Here is a 10,529-nt window from a genome sequence, read left to right as displayed (position 1 = left end):
GTCTGATGGAGATGTAGTTAGGTTTATTGCTTTCATAAGATTTAAGACTATGATACTTTGCTTTCAATTGTTTAGTAGTTGTGCTAACCCATCTTCCCACTGAGAATTTTGGAAGAGTTGTAATTCGTCTTCTTCCGATACTACCTTTCCATCACTTATCCATTATTTTCATTATCTCATTTGTATTACATACTTATATCTTTTACATTGAGGACAATGTAGATTTTAGGTTGGGGAGTGTGGATTAGGTAAACTAATAAGTATTTTCTTAGTCTTTGAGCAAAAATTTTAAAAATTTTCAATTCCTCAAACCAAAACCCTATTTGGAAGGTGATAGTTTGTGCACTTAAGAATGTTTTGACTAGGATTATATTAAGATTGAACTTTGAATTGTTGGAATTTGATCAACCAAGTAAACTATCACCTAAGTTCTTGCACTCAATTGATTAAGAGGAATTTTAAATATCATGTTGATTTAAATCACATGACACATTCAATTTGCTTTCTGTGAATTATGCCAGAATTTCTAATGATTAGTATGTGAAATCATTGATATATGTTGAAAATTTATTCTAGAGAACTTTATTCACCTTAAAAGATGAAAAGAACCGGTAAAAAAATAGTGTGATCGACAAAAAAGGTCATGTATGATGAAAAGACAGGAAGAAGTTTTAAAAAGAATGAAAAATTTTGAAAAGAATCTGAAAAGAATGAATAATAAAAAAAAGTAACTGTCGATATAAAATTAAAAACTAAAAAAATAAGGAGAAGGGGATAAGTTCAGAATCAGCACTTGAGTTTGTAACTACTCTTGATATGATGAACATGACAAACATTATTAAATGATAGTATTCCCATAGGAAGTAATTTTATTTTCACTGAGCATATTAAAAAACATGATATAAGAATTTATGCTATGAAGAAATTGATAAAGAACTTATTTGATTGACTGCTTATGTGAATTGGCTCTAGGTTTTCAAAATCTCACTTTCTCAACTTAATTTTACTCATTCATACTTGATTGCAAAAAAGATAGTTTTTCGAAAAAAAAAAGTTTGAACTTGAGAATTGAGGTTCACTTCACGCATGTTTTTTAGGGACTAGCAAAATGTTGGTTGGGAAGTGTGTTGCATGTCAAATATCCTATATTCTCTCCTATTTATATCTTGGTTTTATGAACATAATACTGCTTAAAGGTATAGTTTATGCATGTTTGTCTTGCAAGATGAATTTGAGAACTTGGATTGAAAAGAATGCTAAAAGCATGGATTTAATACTCAAGAATCACCAAGGCAAAGGAAGGATCTTAAGAGACCAAGAATGAAGAGTTCATATGCCAAAGATCCAAGGAAGCCAAGTACAAAAGCTGAAGAAAGGACTTGAAAGATCGCAGAATCTATAGCAGAAAATAGACAAGTTCGGTCCAACCAAACCCATGTTCGGTCTGACCGAAATTGTAAGACCTGTATCTTAGTCCATACTGTTCCATCGACTAACGCGATCCTTCTCGTCGAATTCCGGCAACCTACGACGTATAATCGATGTTTGCGTGCGACCGTAAGTCAAATCCCGTAAATTTGAGTCGGCTTAATCTGAGACTTGTACCATTGCGACCGCACCGTTGCCGCGGTTCTAACGCCGCGTCTTGCATACCGATCCGATACCCTGGCAGGGAGATGTGGGCCGGCGTTTATTTCGAAGAAAACGCCGCACGTTTGCAATCCCAAGAGAATCTCTACAACATGTCCCATCAATCAATCAATCAATCCATCAATCAATCACTTCATGTCAAGTACACATCACCTTTCACCCCATCCCCAAGCAACCACCAAGTCAACTCTTTCTCACCCTATCTCTTAAACAACCATACATGTCAAGTACACATCACACATCACTCACCCTTTCACCCATCACACCCATCCCTCACTTCTCTTACAACCCTTTCTCTCTCTCTCATTTCTCAACACAACTCCCAAGCTAGCAAAAAAAAAACCCACGTCCATGCATTCCAAGAGAGAAAAATGACTTTGTGTGGCCCACCTTTCCCATCCCATAAACTTTCATCCTAGCCATCCATCTCTCATCACCCTCCATCAAAGTGGAGCACAAGGAGACCGGCTTTCCAACGGACCGAGAAGATCGAACGGTGGGTGCCTTATAGGCTAGGTTTTTTTATGTTTTTATGATGGGCCAAGTGAGGCCTACCGATCAATGGTATGGATCTCACTTTGGACCCTAAGATGTGGCCGATGGCCCACCTTGATTATCGATATCATTCCATGATGGGGCCATTCTCCATGGACCCCATCATGATGTTTACTTTTCTAGCTTGAATAGAGGTCATCTAGACCGTCCATTTTAGTGGAGAAGGAATCTCCACCGTTGAATTTTGATCTAATGGGCCCACATGTATTGGGACCCACTTGATGTATGATTGGATGCTTGAAACGGAGGGCCCATAGTCCCTCCATCACGCGTGTCCCACTCTCTTTCTCTCTCTCTCTCTCCCTCTCCTTTTCATTTCTTTTCATGTGATGATGTGACCGTGTGGCCCACCTGGATGGGCCCCACCATAAGGCATATATTTTATCCAAGTGATCCATAGGTGGGGGCCCACTTTATATGTGTTGTATCCACACCATCCATGCATTTGGTGGCCCACCTGAGCAACGCCCACTGTAAATGCATGTGTTAGGCCAAGTCGTCCAGCATCCAAAGACGTTGGACGTAAAGTGAAACCAAATATAAGCTTGATTCAACAAGCTTTTGAGTGGACCACTCATGCAGGCCCCACCTTGATGCAAGGATCAAATCCATTCCATCCATCCTACTTCCCAACTCATTTTAGGCGTTGAGCTAAAAAATGAAGCTGATCCAACTTTCTGTGGGCCAACCTTAGCAAATAATGATTATCATGATTTAAATTCACCTGAATTTTTCTACACGCTGAAACATGCCCAATATTGGGCTTGATGGATGGGTTATGGACTATGGAATCCATTGGCTGGGGTGGATTCACTTGAAACAAACCCCACATATGGAAAACCATGATAAAACACGATTTCAAATATATATATATATATATATATATATATATATATACACACATGCAGCAGCTGACGCTGCTGCTATCAGAGGCGTAGGCAGCGCCTGCTGCTGACGGGCGGTAGTGTAGGTAAGGACCCACGGCTCCATCTGTGGGCCCCACCATGATGTATATTTGTCATCCAACCCATTCATTGGGTGGGCCCCTGCTTGAAGTGGGCCCCCTCCAAAAATTAGCCACATCCAACGCTCAGGTGGCCCACATCAGTGGAAACAGTGGGATTGAACGTCTGCCCTTGAAACCCTTTTATGGGCCACAGAAGTTTTGGATCAAGATGAAATTTGTCTTTCCTTTTCATCCAAGTCCGTGTGACCTTACCAACGGGTTGGATTGCAAATAAGCATTATGGTGGGCCCCACGTGGGACCCACAGTGATGTATGTGTTTCATTCACACCGTCCACTGACCGTGGACGGTGAACCCACCATGATTTATGTGTTCTACCCGCACCGTCCACACTGGACGGTGGGACCCACCCCACGTATGGGACTGCAGTGTGTGTGTGTGTGTGTGTGTGTGTGTGTACATTATATTATATTGTATATATTATATATATTATATATAGATTATATATTATATTATATATAATATATACATGATGGTGGGCCTTCATGTGGACCCCCACCATGATGCATGTGTTGCATCCAATCTGTCCAACCATTTTGAAAGCTTGTTTTAGGGCTTGAGGCTAAAAATAAGACAGATCTATAATTCAAGTGGACCCCACCTTGGTATACACTTATGGCCCATGTGATGTGGCCCACTTGTCATATTTATGGCCCGTTGTTGAGGCCCACCTTGATGTGTATGAGGCCGTTGTTGAGGCCCACCTTGTTATGAATGTAAGGCCCATATGATTAGGCCCACTTTGATGTATTATAAGGCCCATGGGTTATGGCCCATTGCAATGTACATAAGGCCCATTGGTGTGGCCCATTGATGTGGCCCACTTGATGAATATAAGGCCCATGTGATATGGCCCATTTGATGTATTTAAGGCCCAATGGGATGTACCTAAGGTCCATTGCAATGTGTGAACCCAACATGGTTTATGTAATGAGGTTTACGATGGGCTATGCCTAGGGAACAATGATGGTTTGATGCCCACATTGTGAGTACAATGTTGGTTAAATGTCCGCATTGTAACTCTCCTTAAGGCCCATTGATAGGCCCATACTTGTTGTGTGTAGGCCGTCTAGGCCCATCTGCATTATAAGAACAGTTCATCACTTTATAACATGCTTAGTATAACTCCATGATTCATGCCCATATGCATCATACGTATGCTTAATATGAGAAATGTTTGATCATAGTATAAGCCATTAGGCTAAGACATTTATAGGACTTCTTATGAGACGGAGTGCCCCATATGATCGCGTGGTACGCGTGAGATTACTGCATGATTGTACGGTGTGACTCATGCATCTTGCATATGTGTGACTTGATCATTGTACGCCCTAACTACATTAGGACCGTGGCTCCACAAGCACATCATGGATGGCTGTATCGGATACCGAAAATACTTGGTTCTAGCACTATGGGCACTTAGGATGTCCTTGGGTGAAAATTCTAGAACCTTTTTGGTACCAGGAGATGCTCCAACGTTTAAACCGAGTGGATACACGAGTGCTTGAGTGTCGAATACCAGTAGGTCGCATCTCCTACTGTGTCGTGGTCGGTTGGAAGGGAGTATGGCCTTATCCGCCCGAGTGAGGGGGCTATAAGCTAGGCTAAGTTTGACCAGCTTGCAAATGAGTCCGCTATTGACGAGCCGGGTAAGTATTGGCAGACTACTGGTCAGGCGGATAGTGTAGTCTCTTCCACTTGCTTGACTGTGCAGCTAGGGAGGAGGTAGTCAGTGTGAGGTGTATTAGACCCCGGTGATATCCAAAGAGGAACTATACTGATATGTGTACTTAATGAGGACTAGCATGCTTCCTTTGCATCTTGCATATGACATTTGGCTACATAGGCTTCGCATCGCATGGTCTTGGTATGACCGATAACATTCATGCCTTGCATCACATGGCCTTGGTACGGCTGGTTATATTCATGAACTTACTACATATTTCCGCATTACTTTGATATTGTACACTTGGCGCTTGCCTTACCCACACACTTACACCACCCTTTAAGCTTTTGTAAGCTTATACACGACCGTTGCATGCAGGTGGCATTGGATCGCAACAGCGCTGAGGAAGGAACGCACATCAGTTCATTTTGAAGTTTTTGATCACCTTGTATTTCCCTTTCCGCATTTGTACTTAAAATTTTTGATATAGTGGATATGTGGTGATGTTGTTTTATGACTTGGTTATGCTTGTGGTTATGCTCTTACAAAAAAAAAATTATACTGAAAATCCTCCTTGTAGGATCCCAGGATCGGAATCTGGCATGTGAGTGCCGGGATAGAAGAATGGGGCACTACAGAGGATGTCGGCTCCGGATTCGGCGATCGAAAATTTTGTGACCCCATTTTTCGAGTTTGGGGCGTGACAGAAATCACACGAAACAGTCCAGTAGCCAACACGAAATTTAGAAGTTAATTCGGTTCAACTGATAAACAATTCAATCCAACCGAAGGAGGATTCGGTGCAACCGAAAGTGCATAAAAAACTCCAGCGAAAAATGATGAATTTTGGAGTTAATTCGGTTCGACCGAAGATTACTTCGGTCCGATCAAAATCGGGTAACTATTGAAACAAAATCCTTTCCAAGTTCGGACTCGACTCATATTCGACTTCAGTCCGACCGATGCATAACACGACTACATAAATTAATATGCTTTCGTGATCGGATTGTGGAAATTCCAGGTCGGTGCGTAAGGTGGAGCTTCACAACTATAAATAAGAGACCCTAAGACATTCTTAAGTATCTTCTAGGGTTTAAGGAGTGGAGCTAAAGGGTGGAGAGCCGCCGCCAAGAGTTTTTCTTCTTCTTCCTTAATTGTTTTTATATTTTTTTAAGAGTTCTTATTTCAATCATGTCTCTTGTTAACTAAACCTCTTAGCTAAGGCTAAGAGGTGAAGCTTGTAGCATGATTGGGATGTTTACTTTGCTTTGATTCATGTTTATATTGAACTTCATTGATTTCTAGTTGATTATAAGGAATATTTTCAGTTTTCTATGGTTTGTTGTGACTCAAATTACAATAGACGCTACGATAGCTTTGAATATTTTCTTTTCCTATTTAAGATTGTAGGATTGGTAAATCCTGTTGTTTGTCATTGTCTCCTAGGCATGGTTAGGTGACAGAATCCCTTCTAATCTTCACAATTCTCCTCCATTGAGGCTGGATCAATGAGAAGTTCAGGAATTTGATCATCTCTCTCTTCCAATTAGATAAGATAGGACTCTGATTCCAATTGTGTCTCTTGAATCAAGTAAGGTAGCATCTTGATAGCTACAAGTGGATCCTTGACACCCTAGTTCCCACCTTTAAATTTATAAGTTTCAATCTACAATATTCACAATTACTCCCTTAATTCCAGATTTCTAATTTAGATCTTCTTCTAGCTCTAGTTCTAATTACTTTCAAAAACATACAAGATTAGTCCCTGTGGATTCGACCTTGGTCTCACCAAGATTATTACTACATCATGACCCTACACTTGGGGTAGTGAACACATACTCCTCAGAATATGTCATCGTTGGTGGCGTTTAAACAAAGAGTTGGAGGACCTTTATCTCGACACATGTCTTTATATCGATCCTGATAAAAATGTAATGATAGCTTAATAAATACATTCGTTCCTCGGATGATATAAGCTTCTTTTCGAAACTTCTCATCTCTGCACTATCATTCCCTTTTCCTAATCTAGACTTTCTTCCCCAAAAATCTTGTTTTCCTTCTCTCCTCTCTAATGGTTGCCTCTTCCTCATCTACTCCCTCCTTCGATCAAATGAACATAATGGCCGTGATGGACATTCTTGGAGACAAGTGTGTTGAGAACACGATCTTTGGATCCCCTATAGGCAGCAAATATCTCTGTTTGGGTCCTGCATTCTCCACTGGGACAGAGCCTAAAGAGGTTCGGCCATTGGATCTGTTCTTCCCTATCTGCTCTGAGGAAGATGTGTTGATTCAATCTGGAACCATTCCTGACATCGCGAATGCTTTGAAGACTCCAAGGACATGGCCGAAGCCCCTTCAAGATTGGGAATCTAGGTTCCTTCGCGGGTCATCACAATATAAGGAATCCTGGAGAAGGTCTGGCATCTATGAATGCATTAAACTCTCTGTCCGAGAGTATTAAGTAAATTCGGCTCTCCATCTTACTATGTCAGTATTCTTGAGCACGTCAATGAACTCGTTCTTCTTTGTTTGTGGTCCAATGAGCCCAACCATAATGGATATCTCGTCTCTGACTGAGTTACTACCCTTCAGCATGGCAATTTATCCAGGCTCTGTTTCCAAGCGATGTAAGGACTTCCCTGGCAAGACCGTTAAGGCCTACAACAACTTCATGAAGACCCACCACAAGCTTAACGGTCCGGTCGATGAAGATGATCATGTGGCATTTCTACTTCTCTGGATTTGTCGCCATCTACTGTGCGTGAATGCCCAGCAGGTCACCACAGAATACATTCTCTGGCCAAGCAATTTTCCTAGGGCTACTAGATCGCTATAGCGCCTTAAGTGCTCGGTCACTTATATAGGGGTATCTACGAGATAACCCACGAAGGTCTATACTTTGTAGGAAGACTGTTGTGGCTCCTGCAAATGTGATTTTATGCCTACTTCTGACCCTCTTTATTCCGTCATATTATGCATGAAGGGAAGCCCTACTCTTCCCTTCATGCTCCACCGATCGCTCCACCTGCCAAGAAGATGAGCAAGCCGAAGACACGATCAATCGCTTCCTCTCCCTCTCAAGCTTCAACGACTGAGGCCGCTACCCCAGCGAGCCAAGAGGTCATAATGGAAGATTTTGGCATTCATGTGCCCGCTCCTCAACTTTCGACAACTCTGAGGAAGATTTCAGGCTTAGGAGCTCCGCCTAATCCACCCTTAAGGCACCGGTTCTTTCTTTTCAGCACGTCAGTCCTCTTAAACCTTCCTGTCACGCCCCAAACTCGGAAACCAGGCCCACAAAATTCTCAATTTTTGAATCCAGTGCCAACAGCCTCCGTAGTACCCCATTCTTAGCTTCCAGCGCCCATACGCTAGATTCCGATCTTGGGATTCTACAAGGAGAATTTTCAACGTACATTTGTTTCATAACAAGCATAACCACAAGTTTACCCAAATCACAAAGGCAACATCATCATCACATATCCACTAATATAAACAATTGAATACAGTGCTGAAAGGGAAATATATATATCAAAAATCAAAGCTCCAGAAGACCATTGCACGCTCCAAGCTCAACGCTGCTGCGACCTAACACCACCTGCACGCATCTATGGTGCATAAGCTTATAGAAAGCTTAGAATATGGTGTAAGTGTGTGCATAAGATAAGTGTCAAGTATACAATATCAGAGCAATGCGGAAACATGCTGGTAAGTCCATAAATACCATTAGCCATATCCAGGCTATGCAAATGCAAAAACATAATAAGCCAAATATCACATACTGAAGAAGCAATGTAATATGCAAATACTACAAATCCACGAATATCATCAACCTCATCTAGGCTATACAATACAGAAGCATAGTAAACTAATGCTAAGTGCTGAGGATGCAATGCAATATTTGGTGTGAATGAAATGACCAAGCTAGAGTGTGAAGTCGTGTAACGTCTCGAAAAAATTCGTACAAAGACCCGAGTACCACCTCAGGTAGAAATCACTAAGGACGGAATCCTTTAGAAATTAGACGAGGATTAATTAAGTGCTAAACCAAATCACCTATTGAATTAGCTTGGTCAGCTTTCAATACGAACTGCAAGACCCAAAATCAGTAGAATCATTAACGCTACATGACCTAAAAACCAAGGATCAATCTTAAAACCTAGTTTCTCTCGGGAGCATTGCGAAACTCTATATCGGACTTGGACTGCACGTCGAAAGTCTAATTTTTGTGAAACTATACGGTTATGACCGCCTTACTGGACTTAACAACCATCTCAGAAATCAAGTCCAAATGATATCCAGAAATGCACAACTTGAGCCCGGAGCGAAGTGTGTGAGAAACGCGAATACCTTTAGAAAGTGAATTGAGTCGTTCGCTTGTAGGTTAAATCTAAGGATTCATACCGTCAGATTTTGACCCAATTATACCCTCAGATTAGGAAAAATTTTCAACACAGGTTAGTATACTTGTGGCCCTGATCGAGTAACGGTGACCGTTGAACTGAAATTGATCCTCCGCGATCGATCTATAAATCCGATTGGACCGAAAACTTAACTTAACCTAGATCCAATGTCAGGAAACTTTCCCTGGACCGTATGCAGAAAAGGGGCCTCCAGATGTGCTCCGTTGGACCGAAACAACCAACTTTTGGCTATGACATAAGTATACCATGGCCCTGGGGCCAATCTTATCAGTTCTGGGCCTATATAAGGGCCTCAAACCCTCTCTCTCCCTTGCCATACGAATTCTAAAACCCTAGGAGAGAGAGGAGAGCAAAGAGAGAAGGAAACAGAGAGGAAGAGAGAGAGAGTTGGCGATTGTTCCTAGGATTCGATCCCATTGCTTCACATACTTAGCTACCGCTTCCATATCGCTATACCAGCAATTCTGATTCCATTTTTAGGTAAGAAATCCTAACCCTTATCTGTTTTAGGAATTCAAATAGAGTAAATAGTGAAATAGCTAACCCATTTCATACTATAAGTTGTCGTTGTGCAGTAGACGAAGACATAGTGTTCGAGCTGAGTTCGATACGAGTCTACCGGCGGAAGGTGTGGACTATAAACATTTAGGTTATGATTTTCAAGGCTTTCAATGTCAACAATGATTTATGTCTGACTTGAATGCTATCACATACGCTTAGATATGATGTTTTTCATTTATTACGCATATGTGTAAACTATATTGATTTTAAATGCATTTCATGTGTTTGTTGAAATGCCTGACTGAATATGGAAGTTGGATTTGTGTTTGCCATGATTATTAATTGTAAATATATGATGGTTGTACTCGTGACAACTCCTTTGTGAGAGGACTTGTCATAATATATGTTATAACTAATATATTACATGTATGTAATAGGTGTAGCCTAAGTGTTTGACAAAATGCCTGAATGAGAAAATGCTTGATGTGATGTACTAAATGAGGGTGTAGAGATGGGATTCTCAATTCCCTTATATATAGTTACAGTTTCCTTTGTGTAACCTACCTTACTACTATGTGATTTACCGATGAAATGCCTATGTACGATAACATGTGTAGTATGTGTTTGTTGAAATGTTCGAATGAGATTTATGTTTAGATTTGTTTGTCACATGCTGTCTTGGATTATCATATGTGAATGATATT

Source organism: Magnolia sinica, chromosome 5 (assembly GCF_029962835.1).
Source record: "Magnolia sinica isolate HGM2019 chromosome 5, MsV1, whole genome shotgun sequence".
NCBI classification, from domain to species: domain Eukaryota; kingdom Viridiplantae; phylum Streptophyta; class Magnoliopsida; order Magnoliales; family Magnoliaceae; genus Magnolia; species Magnolia sinica.
This window is presented reverse-complemented; position numbering follows the sequence as displayed.